The sequence below is a fragment of the Carcharhinus amblyrhynchos genome, chromosome 20 (genome assembly GCF_965287045.1).
Source record: "Carcharhinus amblyrhynchos chromosome 20, sCarAmb.v2.hapA, whole genome shotgun sequence".
NCBI classification, from domain to species: Eukaryota; Metazoa; Chordata; class Chondrichthyes; order Carcharhiniformes; family Carcharhinidae; genus Carcharhinus; species Carcharhinus amblyrhynchos.
The window spans coordinates 45776773-45798427 of NC_137343.1; the positions used below are offsets into that span (position 1 = coordinate 45776773).

At 41.8% G+C, this 21655-nt stretch overlaps 1 protein-coding gene across 1 annotated transcript in view; it reads left to right on the forward strand.

The window, feature by feature from the left end:
* The window catches only part of ppil2 (peptidylprolyl isomerase (cyclophilin)-like 2), a 324215-nt gene that overhangs the window by 149964 nt on the left and 152596 nt on the right, over positions 1 to 21655 (forward strand). The window lies entirely within an intron of this gene.

Below are 21655 nucleotides of genomic sequence, written 5' to 3' on the forward strand. Positions count from 1 at the left end.
TGTGTGTATTTATTTTCAGTAAGTCTTCAGACTTTAAGGATGTACCGTTTTACTATGTGATGTCACTATGAGCAGAGATGCTTATCGGATACCTATTAAAGAGTGTTTTTAAGTCTCCGAGCTGGTGTTAGGGAAAGGAAAGAATGGAGCTGCGGATCGGTAAAAGGAGGGAGGGGAGGCTAATGATCCAGTTGGTGACAGCTGCGATTCCGGATTACAGCCTCCAGTTTCCTGCCTTTGAAGCTCCAGGGCTTCTTCCTGCTGGATTTCACTCGGCTGCTGAAGCAGATGAGCAGATTTCTGAGCCCCATGGCGGGTGAGCTGTCAGGTTTCAGCTTCCACAGTTTCTCAATCTCCACTTTGGAGCCTCTTGCTTGGCCTGTCACCATGTGCATGTGCAGACATATACCGGCTGCCATCTTGCACACCATCTTGCGTTGGCTGGAGACGTAGTGAGACTTAAAAGACAAGAGATTTATTTTGCGTATGCTGTATTTGTAAATTATTATTTAACAAACAGACATTTCATCCCTACTTCTTTCAAGTTGTTTACAAAAATATTCAGTGTTGTTTATTGAAATGAGCAAATGCAAACATCACTTGATTATTTGTTATTTGCAAAAGTTACAATGGCCATCTTTAGCTTGTGTTTGATTAACATGTATACAATATATCCTTGAAATATTTGTGCACGCCATACAAATATCTTAAGAGACGACAATTCTGCAATGGACAAGTGGGTTCTACAAATCTGATTTTATTTACTTTTGTTTCTAAATATAAAAAAATCAAAAAGCAGCGATTGTATCCATGTTTGTGCATGTATGATTTTCATAATCATTCTTTTAAAATGGGCACAAAATGAATGATCTGAAAATCACAACTCGCCACAAAAGATTTATGTCTTTCTTAAATGAATGTTTCATTCTCTATATTGATACTAATGATTGGCAGGACATCCGGTGAATAAATGTGAATGTTTAAATCTATATCATCACATGGTCATCTCGGCCTTCCATTGCACAGCATAACTGAAGGAGTCAGCGGGTTATTTATCATTCCTACTGTTGTGACTTCCTGCACAACTTAAATATTCTAACCATAACTGTGAATGACATTCTCTGATCGTGACTGTGGTGCATTATTCCACATCATTCTTTTTTACGTATTGTTACAGTTTTGTTAAGGACCTTTTGCTTAAAGTAGATGAGGTTTAAAATCCCAGTTACCCACCAGGGGATTAAAGCCATGGGGCGGATTTTCTCACTCCGCATTTCACGGCTGCGGAGGTGGCCTGTGGTGGTGGGATCTTTTGATTCCGCCACTATCAACGGGGTTTCCTGTTCTTTGTACGTCTTGCCGCCGGGAAACCTGTGGTGCCAGATCACCATCAGCTGCACCTGAAGATTCCATCACCCTGTAATGGACAGAAAATTCCAGCCATTAGATCTCACAGCTTAAAAGAAACAAAATATAATTGAATATACAAGGTCAAAGTAAAACAATCTACAAATTCTAGCATTCAGAATTTGCATAAGATAAATATGAATTAACAAGGAAACTGGTTGAACACACCACACTGTTCATTAGATGGTAGCTGTGACCAATACAGATTCCTATAATTTCTCAGGGCCTCATTGGATGACTGTGACAAATGTGGGTCACGAAATCTCCTTAAATCTATCTCCCTCGCAAGGGATTTCAGCTGTTCACTTTTGAAGATCTTTTGATTGCCCTTGAAGACCACTCTGACTTGGACTGCTTCAACAACTGTTTATCTCCTGATGGTTCAATCTCTTCCCCTGAGACTGCATTTCATGGGCTTCGTACAGCTGCACTAGAGCCTCTAATTACTGGCCTTCTAGCAACTCTTTGCAGGTCCCTGGCTTCATTTCGCTGACAATGCCCATGGATTTGTCCAAATACCAGCTTCCCAGTAGCATGGCTCCCAGGGCATCTCAGAGCCCAAACACACTCAAGCACAGAACCAGTAAGTTTCTACCACTTTCAGAGTACCCCAGAACTTTGCCAGAGCCCTAACTGCACTGAACACCTCCCAAGGTTTCTCTGTGAGCTGTAACCCACATGAGGTCCAAACTGTATTTAACCTCTCTCCCAGAGAACTTTTGTAAGTTCTACCCATCTCCACCATAATGTAACATTTCAGGGTTCACTGATTATTTTTAAACTAATTTAGTTCCAACTCCCAAATAAAACATCTTTTTTTCTGCACTTATTTGCAAGCACTCCTGCAGTTAAGTAAACCCACCTGCTGTTTTATGGCTCCATCTATTCTATTCTGACTCTATTAAAGAAACATGGCTAACCTTCTGAACTGCCATTTTCTTTTCACTGTTCTGACAATCTTTAAAGCCAAGCATTTTAGTTCTCTTACCTAAGCAGCAATAATCTTCCCAAAATTAAACACTATCTCTAAAATATTGACATGCATCATGAACTAGTTATTCATTGCAATCTTCACAAACCTTGACAAAGTCAGCCATACCAGCCTCCTCTAATGCTTCTTCTGTGTAGTTGAGAAGACATACACTTGCTTTGCACCACTGTTCCCTATCCAATCAGTACTGATGGTATCATTGGAGTGCTGGTACAGCTGCACTTATCCAGGCAAGTGGAGGGTATTCCATTACACTCCTGACTTGTAGATGGTGGACAGGCGTTGGGGAGTCAAGTTACTCACCATGGATTCCTAGCCTTTGACCTGCTCTCATAGCCACAATGTTTATATGACCAGTCTCATTTGGTTTCTAGTCAGTGTTAATCCCCGGTGTATCGATAATGGGGGATTTGGCAATGGTAATGCCATTCAATGTTAAATCCTGTCTTGTTGGAGATAGTCATTGCTTGGCACTTGTGTGGCGTGAATGTTACTTGCCACTTGTCAGCCAAAGCCTGGCTATTATCTTACTGTATCTGCTTCAGTATCTGAGGAGTTGCAAATGGTGCTGAATATTGTGCAATCATTTGCGAACATCCTCACTTCTGACCTTACGATGGAGGGAGCTGAAGATGGTTGTGCCCAGGATACTGTTGAGGAACTCCTGCAGTGATGTCCTGGAGCTGTGATGATTGACCTAGAGTAACCACAACTATCTTCCTTTGTGCCAGATATGACTCCAAACAGCGGAGAGTTTTTCTCCTGATTCCTGCTCCATGTCATGTTCTTTTCACTATCATCATCCAATCTCACTATATATCTCTCCCCCTACCACGATAGCCTGAGGCCTCTCTGCATCTTTCTGGAATGGAGCCCTATCAGTCTTCCTCCACTAACCCCCTCCTCCATCTGGCTGAACTCTATCTCACGTTGAACAACTTCTCCTTTGACTACTTACTTCCTCCAAAGAAAATATGTTGCTTTGGGAAACTATACAGATCCTAGTTTTACTTGCCGTTTTGTTAGTGTACATGTGGAACATTTTGTTTCAGTCCTGCTTAGGTACCTTTTCTTGTCTCTTTTTCCATCGATTATATTGATACTATTTCCTATTCTCACTCTGAACTAGAAGAATAATTAACTCCACTTCCAATGTCCGCCTTCCCTCCCATCTTCTTAGTATCCACCTCTGACTGTTCCCTTCCTTTCTTCAACTTCTGTGTCCTCATTTCTAAGTTACAATAGGAACCTACGTGGGTCCTAACTATGTCTGCTTTTTTGTGGGAGCTCCTATTCTGACTACCTTCCTCATTACTTTTCCTGGTACATTGATGACTATGTAGCCATTATTTTCTGCCTTCACTCTGAATTGGAAAATTTCATCAACATTACTTCCAATTTTCATCCTTCTCTTGCTCTTGCCCATAGTCCTTTTCTGACTCTTCACTTCCTTAAATTCTCTGTCACCATTCCTGGTGAGAGACAATCGCTCGATAATCACTGACTCTATCAGTATTTATTATCTTATTATCCATCCCCGATTGCCCAATTTCCAGATGGTGGTGTACCGCTGTGTCTGCTACCCTTGCCTCATCTGAAAGGCAAGAGTCAGCCTGATTTTGGGCTTAAGTCTTTGGAGCAGGATTTCTGATCCAATCGCACTTAACTGACAGAAAGCAATTCAGGATTTTAACTTTGTTTTTTTTCTTTCAACAGTGTCACACCAGTTTAAGGTTTATTAATTAGCATCACAAGTTGGCTTATATTAACACTGCAATAAAGTTACTGTGAAATTCCACTAGTTGCCACACTCCGGTGCCTGTTCAGGCGCTGAGGGAGAATTTAGCATGGCCAATTCACCTAACCAGCACACCTTTCGTGCCGCACCATGCATTTATATCCATGGAACAGCTGGGGGAGAGGCTATGATTTGCTCAGTATGAGGATTTGATGGTCATTTTCTTGGAGTATTTGGCTTAGTTCCAATTTATCATGATTCTTACAACCACTCGTGTGCTGCACTAACAAGGCTGCTGCAGTTCACAGAACTTTTGTAAGTTAGGTTTACATGTCAACACATTTAAAAAACTCAGGAAATGCATGTACTTGTATTTGTGTTATTTACTTTTTGCTTTGTATGAAGAGCCCGTGTACCTTTAGAACAGCTGTGCATGTTATTAGCCACTAGGAGGTGCACCATGTAAGGAATAAAAGGATCGGCCATCTGGCTTTCCACAAACGGCAGCACACACCTGTGCAAGCTGTGTAAGTTTCATGTTACTGGCTCTTATAGGAGTGTATTTCAGAGCTTTTGATGTATATACCGAGACTGTATCACACTGAAGCTGCTTCAAAAGAAAATTAAAATCCACCCTGTTCCAAAAATCTCCTGTCCATCTCAGAACATTTCAGGACCGTCTGGAGCCCAAAGATTTAGTTGGAATCATCTTGCTGCAGTTGCAATACTACTTCCATTTGAAGAAAAGTGAGCTGGGAGGGAGAAGACAGATATGCATTGGGATTGAAACTGTCTTAGAAGCTATCATGCCCATAACCTGATAATGGTGCAACCTTGCTTCCACTGACAAAGGTTCACATATCAGACAGTCCCACCATTTAACAGGAGCGAAGAGATGGGGCAGGGAAATATCATTAAAAATAGTTTTTCATCAGATTTTTCCATACTTAATCGTTTTGAAATTTTGGTAATAGTTTCTGCATTACCTTCAATAGGGGACTCTGTTATGGTGATCAAGTAAATCAATCCTCTATAGTGTAGATGGGATTATCAGGTTGTGAATGTAATGTTTCCTTCAGTGTGTTTTTATTCAACATAGCATTGGATGAGAGCAACCCCCTGTTCTTAATTATTTTTAATAACTAGTTGCAGCTCAGTGTCTGCCATGTCTGGATGTGCTGTGAATTTGTGGGTGAGGGTGGGGTGGGTGTGGGATACGCATGTATGCATGTCTTCAGTTTCTAGTTAGTAATTAGCCTTTTCTGAAGGTTCACTTGAGCAGCTTGCGCCTGTCTTCATGAATTGTGCAGAAGGTACTCTGACAACTTGCCCTCCTTAATGAACCTCACTGTGCTTTTTGGTCTGTAAAGTCTGGATTTGTCAGCGTGCAGTTGACCTGGAACAGCTGCTATCTTCATTGCTCCTGAATGTTGTTGTTGGCATTCGGGCATCTCACCAGGCATTGTGTCTTTCCACAATGATACTACACATTCCTATAATGAGCCTTCTGAACAAAACAGTTTGGGTCTGGGAGCTCTCAGTTTGTTCCACTGTAACAGAGCTGCACCACCAGCACTTCGGAAACACCATTAGGGAAGCCGTCCATCGTCATCAATCCTAAAAGCTGGCAGAAGCATGCAGCTGATCCACGGGACATCATTTAATTTGTTGTTTTAGAACATTTTCCACACAGCTATTGACATCAGACGCTCATTTAAAAAGGAGGAATAAGTACAGTAACTGGGCTGCTCTTTCCTTGAAATAATTCAGTAAAACAGTAGGCAACATTCCACATCCATTTCTGTGAACCAGTGTGTCTTGTCTTATTGAGCAAAACAATGACCCCTCTTGAATCGATGTGTTTTTCATTTCTGTGAGAAACAGAAGCCTAAACAAGTGAAATTTTCCACTTATCAGGAAAACTTCTTGGCAAGCTAACACTTTGCAACAAGTTTCCTACATTAGATCAGCTGCTAATAAATTACCCACGTTGGTTTCTCAGAGAAACCAAATATTGAAGTAAAGGACGTTGCTGTTTATTGGAGGGAACGTTTGGCAAACTAAATCCCTCTGAGATTGACAGTACTTCTCTATTCGGTACTGTGGGTGAGTTCCCTTCTTCCTGACCAGCCCAGTGCAGTGTAGGAACAGCTCTATTACTTGTGCATACATGGAAGTGTCGGTATATTTGGTCAGTCACTTCCACCACAAGATCAAGGTGACAACTTTTCCTGTACATGTCCCAAGTTGCCACGTAGGCTAAATCCTGTTGAAAAGTTGAAGGTTTGCACCCTGACTGGCTTCCAACTTTGGCAATGGTTTGACAGTCATGCCTATTAATCCTTCTGGTTTCAGTGGCTATTTTGCTATTGGAAGTGTAGTTTGTATGTGGTATGACATTAGCCTTTGGACTGGACTACTTTTCCTGCTTTCGGTCAGTTCTCTGTCTCTCTCTCTCTCTCTCTCTCTTGGATTGCCTTATATACATCTATGCTAGATTTCCTCGATTCTTTGGTTCCTTTGACAATTTTCACTGCCACCACAACTTTTCCGTTCACCTAAGAGTAGAAAGATGATGTATATTGTGAATTTCCCAATCCTTTTTGAAGCAGATGAATTTTGCACTCACAAACTGAGTGCATTGACACTTGTCACAATGTCTGGACCGCTGTAACAGCTGATGCGTATGGTCAGATATTCTACTAGGCTGCTGTCATCGTTGAAGTCAACTGGTCTAACGCCAAGCAGTCGGAGTATTCGTCTACATTGACTAGATAGTCAGTTCCTGCTATCGTGAAGAGGCCTATTCCGAGCTTCATCCCTGGTCTGTGTGGGATGTGATGTGTCATCAGTGGTTTTTTAGTTTGGTTTTCATTTCAAACACTGCATTGCCCATTGTGGTCTTTAATTTCACTGTTTCTTCACTCATGTTCATCTAGGAGAGCACTCTTCTTGTCTTTCACAGACCCAGTTTAAAACCTTGATGGTTTCCATGTATAGGCACCAGCATCTGTCCTCTTATCTCCTCTGAGATTACTTCCTTTGTGCACGATGCCATATTGGGCTGTCAGTTCATCTCTGTATGCTCTTGTGGCCGCAGGTGTGTCCTTGATACTCTCAGGCCATCTGTTCATCACTACCACTTGCCGCGCTTGGGGAGTTGCGTCTTGTTGGGTAACTTGTTTGATTTGAGCAAGGCGCTTGTCTGTCAGATTCACTGTCTCTTCTGGGTGGATGGCTTCCAGACCATGACGATCTGCTGCTTCATGTTGACTCAGGAAGAATTCAGATTCTAATGTTGCATCCTCAACTTTCTTCGTAAGGAGTGTTGCTCTCAAGAGCATGCCTGCGATGTACGTTTGTCTCCCTTGCTTATATATCTCATCCAGATAATATCTTTGTAAAGAACATTGCATTCCTTGCAGACATTTTAGAGCAGATAATAGCAGTTTGAGAAAAATTCTTTGAAGTGACTTGTTGTCAGATTCCATTGGTACTGTCTCTCCCAGGCAAGTAATGATGAAAATGTTCACAAGCAAACAAAAAGCGACTCTCGTCCTCAGCATAGCCTTGTTCCATTTGCGTTAGATCCTTGGATGCAAATGAGGCCCATTGTCCTTGCTGCGTCAAAGTTGCTCCAAAACATAGAAACTTAGAAAATAGGAACAGGAGTAAGCTATTTGGCCCCTCAAGCCTGCTTCATCATTCAGTATGATCATGCCCAATCCTTCATCTCAAAATCATATTCCCATTCTCTCACCATACCCTTGAGATCTTCCCTTGATCTTCTCAACTCCAGTGAGTAAAGGCCTAGTTGATCCAATCTCTGCTCATAAGACAATCCTGCCATCCCAGGCATCAGTCTGATGAACCTTTTGCTGCACCCCCTCATTGACAAATATATATTTTCTTTGGTAAGAAGATTAAAGCTGCACACAATACTCCAGGTACCAAAGCCCTGTACAGCTGCGGTACAGTTGCTGGAGCTGCAGTACAGTAGCTTTTCAGCTGCAATAAGACATCCTTGCTCCTGTGCTCTTGCAATAAAGGTCAGCATACCATTTGCCTTCCTAACTGCTTGCTGTATGCTTGCATTTCGTGATTGGTGTACAAGGACACCCTGATCCCTTTGAACATCAACATCTTCCAATCTATCACCATTTAAATGATACTCCCTGTTACAATAGAGAAGCTATGTCAATTTTTTGCAACCCAGAAGTTACCAGATTCTCTCATTTTTGGATATCAGCATCATATTTACAAGTGAGTTGTTTCAAGAATTTACTGAAAAGAGTGGTAAATGCCGTGTGCATATTGAGTTGTTTCATCCAGCTTCAAGTTGTTTGGCTGAACAAGTTATTCAAACTTTGAAAGAGGGATTGAAGAGAATGGTAGTGATACTTTGAGAACCAGACTCTGTGTTCTAGTTCCAATATCGTATCGCACCACAGTCAACATCAGGGTTGTCTTCAGCTGAATTATTTTTGGCAGAAGACTAAAGTCTCACCTGGATCTGCCTCACCCAGATCTCAGAGCAAGAGTGGGCAGGAGACAAGAGAAGCAGAAGGAGTGACAAGATTACCATGCAAAAGAGAGACAGTTTAACTCGGATGATTGTGTTAACGTTAGGAACTTTTGTATTAACCAGAAATGATTATCAAGAATTAATTCAAAACAAAGTGCTCCAGGATATTGGGTAGTGAAACTGCACAACAGAAGGGTTGTTTGCAGTCATCAAGATCATATTCGTTTACATTATGACTGATGCACAACAGTTTCCGGTAACACGGCAGAACGTAATGCTGTCGTGGACGTTTGCCAGGAAGTGGTTCTTGTTGCACAAAACTTTACAGTGGCATTAATGAGGAATGTTTAAACACAGATTTTCAGTTTTCTTCTACATCTACCGTCCCAGATCAAATGACACAAGAGCCGCCAGTAGTTAAAGAATCACCAATGGTATTGCTTAGATCATAACGCAGTCAAAGAGCTCCTGAAAAACTGCCACATAGTTGAAACATTACTTTCGTGTTTTTTCTGTCCTGTTGGGGGATTGAAGTTAAAGGGAGGAGAGGTGTTAGAGTTTTGTAGTAGCATTTGTCCATATAAATGTGTTGCTGATGTCTTTGAGTAGGTTTGCACATGCACGGGAAGTCATTGGTAGCACAGGCTTTTGGAGCAGTCTGCAAGCAAGACCTGTGTACTCGTTGCTCCTGTTTTTGTAGTCATTACTGTTGATTAGTTATTGTTGTTTGTAAACTTCCTTATCTCTTTCTGTAAATTGCTTTTTAGCAATGCATTCATCTACCTTTATTGTGGGTTCAAGTTACGACACCTGCCATTCTGCTTTTCCTACTGAAATGGATAATTTCACACGTAGCCATGTTACATTGCATCTGCGATGTATTTGCCCACTCACTCAACTTGTCTAAATCACCTTGAAACCTCTTTACATCCTCTTCACTGCTCTCATTCCCACCTGTTGTCAGTAAACTTTGAAATGTTACATTTATTTCCTCATCCAAATCATTTGATATATATTATGAACAGCATTGGCCCAAGTACTGATCCGTGCAGTATCCCACCCAGTCACTGCCTGCCAATCCGAAAGAGACCCATTTGTTCCAGCCCGGTTTTCTGTCTGCTAACCATGCCAATATATTACCCCCAATCCTATGTGCTCTAATTTTGCACACCAACCTTTTTTGTGGGCCTTTTTGAAATCTTTCTGAAAATCTAAATACACTACATCTACTGGTTTGCCCTTATCTATCCTACTAGTTATGTCCACAAAAAACTCCAGTTGGTTTATCAAACATGAATCCCCTTTTATAAATCCACATTGACTTGTCTAGTCCTGTTGGTATTTTCTAAGTGTTCTATTATTACATTCTTTATAATAGACTCTAGCACTTCCCTTAATGCTGACATTAGGCTAACTGATCTGTAATTCCCTGGTATCGCCCTCCCTCATTTTCTTAAAATAGTGGGACATTTGCCAACGTCCAAGCTACTAAGCTTGTTCCAGAACCTATAAAACATTGGAAGATGAGAACCAACGCGTTTACTATTTCCATGCCCACCACCTTTAGTACCCTGGGATATAGATGACCAAGCCCTTGCATTTATTGGCTTTCAATCCCATTAATTTCTCTGACTTTTTTTTCCTAACACTGATTTCCTTCAATTCCTCCTTCTTATTAGACCCTTAGTTCCCTGGAAGTTATTTATGCCGCCTTCTGTGAAGACAGAACTGAAGTTGTTGCTCAGCCATTTCATTGTTCTGTCTTATAAATTCTCCTGTTTCAGACTAAGGGATTTTTCAGACATTTATCTCCACTAATTTGTTTTCTTTTTGCATACTTCTATAAGCCTTTATATAGCCTGCTGGCGTCACACTGCAAGGTAGCTTCATTATTAATCTCAGAGTACTTCAGCACTGGTGTTATCACCACTAGTTGTTTGATTTTATTAAACACTGTTTCTTGTTCTGTGCCCCAATATCACTGCAGTTCATTGGCAGTGAGCTTGCATAATGATTCACACTCCCAACAACAAATTAGACAAATATCTTGTTGAATAGTTAATGAATCAAACAAGTATTTGCACTGGCTTCACATCTGTTAGTCATTGTTTAGCTGCTGCAGCTGTCACCTTGTCAGGATCCTGGCAAAGACCTTTCACTGTCAATACATTACCTACCTGACATCAGGCATCTTCAGTTGCAGCTTTTTCTTCAGCTTCAGGTTGATCTGGCAGGCTCTATCTCGCAGTTGTACTAAATACTGATCGTGGTCAGCTATGATTTTTTTCATTTTTGTCTCTACATCATAAACTAGCAGATCATTCACTATGGCTTGCACTCTTGGAAGATCACCGACAGGCTGAGTGCTTTGATATTCTTCTGGAGCCATGAAATGCCAAACTGTACGCACAACCATCAGTATCTCCCAAACGGCATCCAGAATGTAGTTAGAAAGCTGCTGCTTTCATCCAGTTTCACTTGCTGCCCAAGGTAGTAATGACCTTTGCTGTGGGAAAACTTCTTCAATAGTTGCCATGGGTTAGTGAGATCCTTTGGGTCTAAGCATATTCTCAGATTTCCAGGTTCTTTCACTTCTACCATGCTGCTGATCCAGCCTGTAGTTGTCAATTAGTTGATTGCTCCATTGTTTTGCAGTCCTATCTTGTTTTTTAGCCTTGACTTGAGGGCAGCTAGAACCCTTCTTGGCAAACGATGAATTGGCCTTACACTCTCACCGACTTCATGTGATATTCTCCAAGTGGACATCACAAACCTGTCAACATAGCTCTGTATTCCTCCAAGTTCTGTTTGGCAGTCAGTGGTTTTGTGTACTGCAACATATTTAAGGTCATCAGTCTAAGCTTTAGGCTTGACTCAGCTAAATTGAGTGGCTGTTGCCTACTGTCTGTGACCTGGAACTCCAGATCATCCTCCTTGCCACTGCTTTGGATTCTCAGACTAATTTGTGTTTTTGGTAAAAGTATTATCCCATTATATAACTTCAGCCTTACTTATGAGGGTTTCATTTTTGGACCACCATATTGAACCAGTTTGCACAGGTCTGTGAAGGTCATGATGCTGCATAACGCACAGTGCCTTCTGACACTACTTGTTTGCTTGATACTCTTCTGTGATTATTATTGGAGCAGTCACAATCCATTTATCACCTTTTGACTTGACAGAACCAACCTGTGTATCATGAATAGTTCTTCATCAGCCTCTTCAGCTGATATCTTTCCAGTAGCTATCTGTATGGTCTTGTTTTCTTCTTTATAGCCAAGCACTTCAGTATAAAATGATCCAGCTTCTTGTACTTTAAACACTTTTCTCCCCATGCAGGGTAATCCTCCTTTTCCCATTGTGTAATGTTCTCTAGAGTATTTGCATCCAGCTCTTTGTCCATGATTGCTTTGCTCTTTCAGCTGGAATGTCTTGCAGCATAATATACTTCCTGGTCTATTTTGCCACACAGGTACTCTTGCTAAAGTTTTACAACCTCAACATTTGTACACCTGTCTATCACTTTATTGTGCATTAAGTTTCTCTCCTTTTAATAGACTTGCTCTCACTGAGGGGTCTGGTATGCCGAAGACAATACTGTCTTTCGTGGCCCAAGTTTAAATCATTCTACAAACTGTGTTACTGCAGTCATTGGCTGATCAATGGCCTCCTTTTCACCTTGTGCTTTAGTGTTGAATACTTAGCATTCATTAGTTATGTTCACTTGGGATTCAAAGCGATTTTTCAAGGCTTCCAAATTCTATGTTATCTGTTTCCTTTGTTTCTCAGATAGATTTAGGGTAGAATATAATTTATGGCAGTCTCTCCAGCGGAGTTAAAATGTGGCAACTTGTATCGGATCTGGATTGTTAATTCAATCTGTTGCAATCTCATAGTTTTGCCGTTGCAAGTGGAAAAACTGCCAAGTCTACTACATGTTGCCTTTCATTTCTTCCAGAGAATTGAGGGGAAAGTTTACAGCTATGTTGACTCACCCCATATTTTATCTGCAAGCTTTCCATTTTGTTTGCTTTTCCTTGTCCTTTATCTGTAGTTTTTAACAGATTTGAACCTTCTGTGTACCTTTCTTCATAGCTGTGGCTTCTTTGCAGCTCCTGTTCACTCTTGCCACTCCCAACATCAACACCTTTTCCTGAACCATCTTTCCATGCAAGAACAGGAAATGCAACACCTGCCCTTTTACTTTCTCCATTTTCATTATCAAAAGCCTCAACTACTCCTTCCACGTGAAACAGTGATTCACTTGTACTTCTTTCAATTTGGTACACTGTATTTGCTCAGAGTCAGCGCAGCCTCAATGGGCCAAATGGCCTCTCTCTGCACTGTCAGGATTCTATGATTCTCAACGCACACTCACAGTCTCACCTCTCTCTTTTTCACATACAGACCTCTCCCCTGCTCACCCTCAAGCATACCTTCAAACACTCTCTCTCTCTCTCTCTCTCTCTCTCTCTCTCTCTCTCTCTCTCTCTCTCGCACACGCTCACCTCCCTACCCCTTGATCCATGGCCACTTCCCCTCCTGCCCAATGGTCGCTATGTATCTCACTCCATCATCAGTCAGAACCTGGCTTCTCACTGCATTGGCTGCTCTCAAGCTCACTGGTGAGACTTGATTCCACTGGAGTTTTGAAACGTAAGAGTTGAAACCAACAAGATCTTGAGGGGACATGGAGAAAACAAGGGGTCACAGTTTTAAAATAAGACAAGATGAGGAGAATTTTTTCTGAGGGCTGAGATTCTTTGGAACTCTCTCCCCCAAAATGTCGGAAACTATCTTTAAATATCTTCAAGGCAAGGCTGGATAGATCCTTGATTAACAAGAGGTGAAATGTTATCAGTAGTAGTCAGGAAGGCGGACTTATGGGGCCTCCTACTGCTGCTATTTCATATCTTACCCGAAGGAGCCCCTCCTGCTATTTCGTATCTTTGTATGTTATCTCCACTTTTGGTTTCTTGTCATAAAAAAATGTGGATTTCTCTGAAAATTATGCAGATAGAAATGAACTAGTGAATCACTCCTACCCTTTCCACGGATTCTTGCTGATGGATTAAAGATGTGCAATTTCCGTATAATAATATTTTTTCTGGGAATTATTATGGAAAACAGGTATAGCCCTCCAATGGCATAAATATTTTTCCACAGCAGCAACTATCTGTTTTCCTGGCACTATTTATATTTTTGTGGAATTTTCCAATGCAGTCACTTCCATCTTCTAGTAATATTATTTGCCTAATTAGCCACAGCAACAGTCCTTTTCCCCTCTGTGCCAAAGCTTGTTTTGTTCTGGTTTATGTTACTTGCAGAAATTCTGTCAGCCTTCCAGCACAAAATCAACAGTGTAAGGAGCCCCAGGGGAGTGAGGATTGTAGAAAGAACTATTACAACGCTTGGAAATATAATTGTCATTCTTCTTGAGTTAAAAGATTTTGCTCTCTGTTTGGAGTACTATAAGCTCTGAAGTTCTGAAAGATCTGGATTTGGAAAATCTGCTGATCTTCAGTTTGTGAATAGAAATTAAACTAAGTTATTCAAATGCATCAAGTTTCCATTGAAAAAATGGTGAAAGCAGAAATTTCTGTGCCTCCATAATCTTGGTACCTCTGCATTCTGTCCTTCCCTGTCAAAAGGTGATCATTTGGACCATAAAATCCATGCTGGTGTTCTGCAAGAGTATTTTCCTTTTCCCATAATCCTGCAAATCATTTTATATTCCTGTTTATACATTCCTGTTTGAAAGCCGCAATTCCTGTTTGAAAGTCACAATTGAATCTGCCTTCATCACTCGCTGGCACTTTATACCACATCTTCACTACTTGCTGTGTTAAAAAAGTTTTTGTATCTTGTCTTTGTTGACAGTTTAAATATGGGTCCTCTGGTTCTTGCCTCTCTGCCAAAGCAACAAGTTTCTCTCTCTGTCTACTCTGTCTTGACCCCTCATTATTTTGAATACCTCTGTCAAATCTCTTCTCAATGGAAGAGAAAACTCCTAGTTTCTCTGATCTATCCTTGCAATGGATGAACTCTGAAACCATCCTTGTAAATCTTTTCTGCATCTTCTGCAAAACCAGCGCACGCTTATTAAAGTGGAATGCCTCGACTTGGACACAGTCGCTGAGACTAAATGTGGGTGTTGGGAGTCTTGCCCATCAGTTGCAGAACCCCAATGGTTGCCCCAGACTCCTTTCTCCCAGAGATCCAATGCTGCTACGTTCCAATCAGGCACTTACCTGGGCAGCATCAAGTCTCCTGACTGATTAAGCCCCCAATAAGGCAGCAATCCTGACCCCAAGAGCTGCTGGCCAATCAATGCCATTGGGAGCAGTGGTAACTGCCAGTGCTGAAGTTGGGTCTTCACCAGAGATCACCAATGGATGAGTGTGGGTGGGGAGGGGGTTGCCAGAGAGGGAGTTGTGCAAGGTGTGAGGGCGTTCTTCCTGCATCTGCACTAAAAGGACTCCGTGTGTTAGGCTACTGGTAAATCCACCTCATCCCTAGAAACAGATCCTGTAACATTCCCTTCCTTGTTCGGTCAGAAAATCCTCGTTAAGTCACTTCAGAAAATCTACCTGTTCTCTGTCTTCTGTACTATTACTATCCCAGTATGTCTTAGTGCATACACATACATATGCTGAAATGGGACTGAAATTTGAACAAGTTAAGCATGCTGTTACCATGCAGTGGCTAGGTGAATCTGATTTTCTACTAACTGCTGTCACTCGAAGAAAGGTGTTCTGTTGCCACACAATTGAGTAAAGTCAAGTATCAATTTCAGTACTAGTATGATGCCAGGTATATAGGCCATCTGTTCCAGTGATTGGCAGTTTGAATCCAACAACATGGCCACAATTTTCCTTCCTCACTACATTGGCCAAATGGCATAACAAGGCAGGAAATTTAAACGGGAGAGCAAAAGAGGGATTCACAACCGGCATCTGGACAGTCACAATCTTCCCAGGCCATGTTTTCTGATGTAATCGCGATTAATGCGGGATGGGGAGAAGTTGAGCACACAGCGACTTGGAATTACCTCGCAGTTAAAGGAGTCGATATGGCAATACCTCAGTCAATCAGAGTCAACTTGCCAACCAATCAGTACCTTTTTCTCCTGCAGTAGCGTTTGAAATTTGGCAAACTCACATTTGTCCTGACAAATGTGATACAAAAAGTTTTGGTAATCTTTCTCTTTTCAGCAACAATGACTTGGTACAAGTGCTTAAATCTATCATGAGGAAATTGTGTGAGAGAAATGCAGACACGAACAGTGGAATTTGAATTTAAGTGGAAAATGGTTTTTCATTTGATTACCAAGAAAATTTCCTATCCTGTATATGTTCTAACTGCACAACAAATGGAGTAGATCAATTGAATACTGTGTGGTTTAACCTGGTTCTCATATATTCAGCAGTTTTTATTTATTGGCTAGCTTTATGTTGTTGGCATGTGATAATGAGGGGTTCCAAGTGCAGTCAATGTAAATCGGGAGCCTTCAAAATACAAATAGAAACACAACTTTTCAGTTTGAAGAATGCTGTAATTCCTGAACTTGCTCCAACCATTCAATGCAGTCTGAATGCAATCAATTATCTGTATAGAAATAAGAGACTTGCCAGTTAATTTGTCAGACTGGATCCTGCTCCTAGGTCATTATGACCCATAAATGTGTGATCTGTCAATAACTCATTTGCTAGAGTTAATGTCTATTTTTCTCCACTTAAACACTTCAAGGAGTGCCAAAACTATCTTATTTAAGTTTGTTTCAATTTGCAGGGCAATTTAATAACCAATTTAAACTTACAAGATTGTCTTCAAAGTCAGACACACTTTGAGAGTGGAATCAGTATGCAAGGAGTACCATTTCAGGCACTAAATTAATGGTTTGTTCGCAGGCAAAGATAGATTGCTGTCAGTGACACAGTTTGTTATTGGAACTGAATTTTATTTTGGCCCAAGGTAAACAAAATAAACCTGATGTTCTTTTTTACAGTACAAACATTTGGTAAATCTAGCTCCAGCTTCCCTTTCCCAATATCAGGAAAATTTTGTAACTGGTTTTGTACAGTTGCAATGTGAGCAGTTAACCATTGGCTTGCACTGTTCTTGCTAAATCTACCCTGCAGTATAAATTTGCAACAAGAGCAGGTCAGGAAAGGCCTCTTAAAGTGTCAAAATTGGCTCTTGACTTTATGCAAGTATAACTCTAATTTGTAGAATCACAGAATGGCGCAAGAGGCCATCCAGTTTTCCAGTTGAGCATTATGACCTCGTGTCATTCTCCTGTCTTTTCCCTGCCCCCCTGCACATTGTTTCTATTCAGATCACCTATTCAATCACCTATTACTTTCTTGAATGTCTCGATTGAACCTGCCTCTTCTGTACTTCCAGGCAGTGCCTTTTGTACCGTTTGCTTCTGTTGTAAATTATATTATGCCAAGCAAGTAATATTCTTTATCTTCTTAAAAAATGCTCTTCAGAATTACACTGTACTTTTATTATATCCAAACCCACTATAAGATCATATGAAATAAGGCAAAAATTTCTAGCTGCGTGGCATGTCTGTATGATGTTTCTCATTTTAAATCTGAGATCCATCATTCTCAATTATTTTACAAGTGGGAATGTTTTCTCCCTATCCACCCTGTCCAGCTATTTCATGATTTTCAACACCTCTATTAAAACTACACTTCGACTTCTTTACGAGAAAAACAGTCCCAGCCTCTCCAATCTATTCTAATAACTGAAGTTTCACATCCCTGAAACCATGTTTTTAAACCTCTTCTCATTTGTTCCAATGTGTTCACATCCTTCCTATAGTGTGGTATCCAGAACTATTCCAGCTGAGGTTTAATGATTCTTATACAAGTTCAGCATGACCTTCTTGTTCTTGTACTTTATGCCCCTGTTAATAACGCCTAGCATACTGTATGCTTTGTTGATTGCTTTCTCTACTTGTCTTATTACCTTCTGTGATCTATGCACATATACTTCCAAATCCCTCTGCTCGTGCACCCACTAAAGAATTTTTCCCTTTATTTTGTATTGTCTCTCCCATGTTCTTCCAACAAAATATTTCTCCTTATACTCATCCACATTGAGCTTCATCTACCACCTATCTGCCCACTCTACTGGCTTGTCTATCTCCTTTTGAAGTACTAAACTGTCCTCACTATTCTTTACAATGCTTCCAAGTTTCATTTATGTAACTTGTATTTTTTAGGCAAGGGTTCTCCTTTATTTGCATTGTGTACTGCTCCAGAATGTTGTTTGATTAACGGTAGACCTGGAGCCAAGTTTTATATATACATATTTATTTAGAATTACACACTAAGCGTACACCTCCATATCCAACAAGCCCTGTCTATTTATCAGGCTGAAGTGAATCCTTAATGCCCGCCACCTGCTTACAATTAAACACAATTAATACACAATTAACATTGAACACAGCAGATGTATGAAATGAATTATGACAGTTAGCTTTTGACATCGATACGTTTTTGTAAGCTATATGTCAATTAATGCACTCAAGGGCATTTGCATCCCAGTGAGACTTTGCACTGAGACTTTCTTGGATTGGAAGCTTGATGTAGTTGTGTTGGCACTGCAAAATGATTTGCATCTTTTTGATGCGGCTTTACACACTGCCATTTTCTGGGATGATAAGTGAAAATTCACTATCAAACCTGTGACCTGGAGCAAACTGTATCTGACCAATGTTCCTTTTCAACTTTTCTCTACTGAGTGGGTTACAAAATCCTCTGGACAGTGTATTGGCATCATGTTTCTGCTCTCTTTCCTCCCCATGGGTAATTTACGATATAGACGTCGTGACTTAGAGTATGCTGGAAATTTCTCCCATTGAATTGGCAAATTTCTGAGTGGCCTGTTTATTTCAATGTGTGGCATGTTTCAGATTGCTGCATGGCAACACACGCATGCACGTTAGAGGGAACATTGGTCTTGACAGCAATCCTTTTGGCACTAATACTCCGGAGTGACTTGGCAGAAGCTCAGTAAAAAATTGATATACTTCCCAATTGTGTGTAGCAGTTAAATGAGCAATTATTTGATGTAGGCAGAGCTTTGGAAAGAAATTCAGCCTCCCCTTTAAACATCTTATCCTCACCTGCGTCTTATTCGCTACCCGTTCTGCAGGGACCTGGAGCTACATTTACCAAACAAATGCTTGTACCAGTGGTGTTAGCATCATGTTTCTGCTCTTTTGCTGTTACCTTGAATCTCATTGCTGCCTTACCAAGGCAGACAACTACAGGACAGTCTAAGATTGAGACTATGGTATAGCAAAATGGAGAAAAATTACCTGACAGCCATGGGAAGAATTTACTTAAAACTGCAATGTCTTTGTTAAATTTTTAGTACTTGGGGGATTATGACTCCTTTATATCTATGGAAACTAACTTGCAAAGAATGTGAAAGATGCAGCATGCAGTAAATGCTCTACTATTCCATTGAGCTCCTGGATAACTTTACAATAAATCTTGCTCCTTTGCTGGATGCACATTAGATTTCAATACTCACTCCATCAGGATTGTCTTCAAAGTCAGACACACTTTGAGGGTGCATTCTTTATGGAGGACACCAAGTTGGATCATGTACTTGACGCTGGCTGAAGATGGTTGCAAATGTTTCAACCTTGTCTTTTGTATTAATGATCTGGGCTTCCCCCCAATTTGAGGCATGAGGCGGCACAGTGATTAGTGCCACTGCCTCACAGTGCCAGGGACCCGGGTTCGATTCCCGGCTTGGGTCGCTGTCTGTGTGGAGTTTGCACATTCTCCCTGTGTCTTCGTGGGTTTCCTCTGGGTGCTCTGGTTTCTTCCCACAGTCCAAAAGATGTGTGGCTTAGGTGGATTGGCCATGCTAAATTGCTCCTTAGTGTCAGGGGGACTAGCTAGGATAAATGCATCGTGTTATGGGGATAGGGCCTGGGTGGGATCGTGGTCGGTGCAGACTCAATGGGCCAAATGGCCTCTTCCTGCACTGTAGGATTCTGTACAAGTTGGGGACATTAGTCCTAAGAACATAAGAAATAGGAGCAGGAGTCGGCCATCTAGCCCTTCGAGCCTGCCCCGCCATTCAATAAGATCATGGCTGATCTGTCATGGCTCAGTTCCACATTCCTGCCCTCTCCCCATAACCCTTAATCCCCTCGCTAATCAAAAAGCCATCAACCCGCGACTTAAAAATATTTAGCGAGGCAGCCTCCACCACCTCAATGGGCAGAGAATTCCAGAGATTCACCACCCTTTGAGTGAAGAAGTTCCTCCTCAACTCCGTCCTAAACCACCCCCCCCTTTATCTTGAGGCTGTGCCCCCTAGTCCTACTGTCCTTTCTGAGCGGGAAGAGTCTCTCCACCTCTATCCTATCCATCCCATTCATCATCTTATACGTCTCAATGAGATCTCCCCTCATTCTTCTAAACTCTAACGAGTACAAGCCTAGTTTATTCAGCCTCTCCTCATAGCTCAATCCCCTCAACTCCGGTATCAGCATAGTAAACCTCCTTTGCACTCCCTCCAAGGCCAAAATATCCTTGCGTAAGTACGGCGACCAAAACTGCACACAGTACTCCAGCTGCGGCTTCACCAATGCCCTATACAGCCGCAGCAAGACCTCCCTACTTTTATATTCAATCCCCCTCGCTATGAAGGCCAGCATCCCATTGGCCTTCCTGACCACCTGCTGCACCTGCAGGCTGGGTTTTTGCGACTCATGCACAGGACCCCGAGGTCCCTCTGCACCGTCACCTGCTGCAGTTTTTCGCCACGTAAGAAATAGTCCTTCCTACCATTATCCCTACCAAAGTGGACCACCTCGCACTTGCCAACATTAAATTCCATTTGCCATTTCCTGGCCCATTCGTCCAGCCTATCTAGATCCTTCTGTAGACTCTCCACACCCTCCGCGCAATTTGCCGTTCCCCCAATCTTGGTGTCATCAGCAAATTTCGACACCATACACTCGGTTCCCTCCTCCAGATCATCTATATAAATGGTAAATAGCTGAGGCCCCAGCACCGACCCCTGGGGCACTCCACTAGTCACCAACCGCCAATCCGAATAGCACCCATTAACCCCCACTCTCTGCCTCCTATTTGACAACCAATCCTCTATCCACGCTAACACCCTACCCCCAACTCCATGTCCCCTTACCTTCTGCAATAACCTCTTGTGAGGTACCTTGTCAAACGCCTTCTGAAAATCAAGAAAGACCACATCCACCAGCTCTCCTCTATTCACCGCCCAAGACACATCCTCATAGCACTCCAATAAATTTGTCAGACACGACTTCCCCTTAACGAAACCGTGCTGCGTCTGCTCTATCAAGCAATTCCCCTCAAGATGCCTCGCACTTTCCTCCTTGATGACGGATTTTAACATTTTACCTACCACAGACGTTTAACTAACCGGCCTATAATTCCCTGCCTTTTGCCTGGCGCCCTTCTTAAACAACGGCGTAACATTAGCTGCTTTCCAATCTTCCCGGCACTTCCCCGGAATCCAGCGACGTCTGGAAAATAACCACCAAGGCATCCACTATCACCTCTGCCATTTCTTTCAGAACCCTCGGATGCATTCCATCCGGTCCTGGGGACTTGTCCCCAATCAGTCCCTCCAGTCTGTCGAGCACCGCCTCTCTAGTAACAACAATGTCATTGAGACCCTCCAGTCCTACCACCTTTCCATCGCTAACACCCGGCAAATTATTCACGTCTTCCTCCATGAAGACCGAAACAAAAAAGTTATTCAAGACCTCAGCCATTTCCCCATCCCCTACCACTAAGTCCCCCTTCTCATCCTCTAAGGGTCCAACGTTCACCCTAGCCAGCCTCTTCCTTTTTATATATTCATAAAAACTCTTGCTATCCTTTTTTATATTAAGTGCTAGCCCAGCTTCATAGTTTCTCCTACCCTTCTTTATCAACTTCTGTGTCAATCTTTGTTGACATTTAAA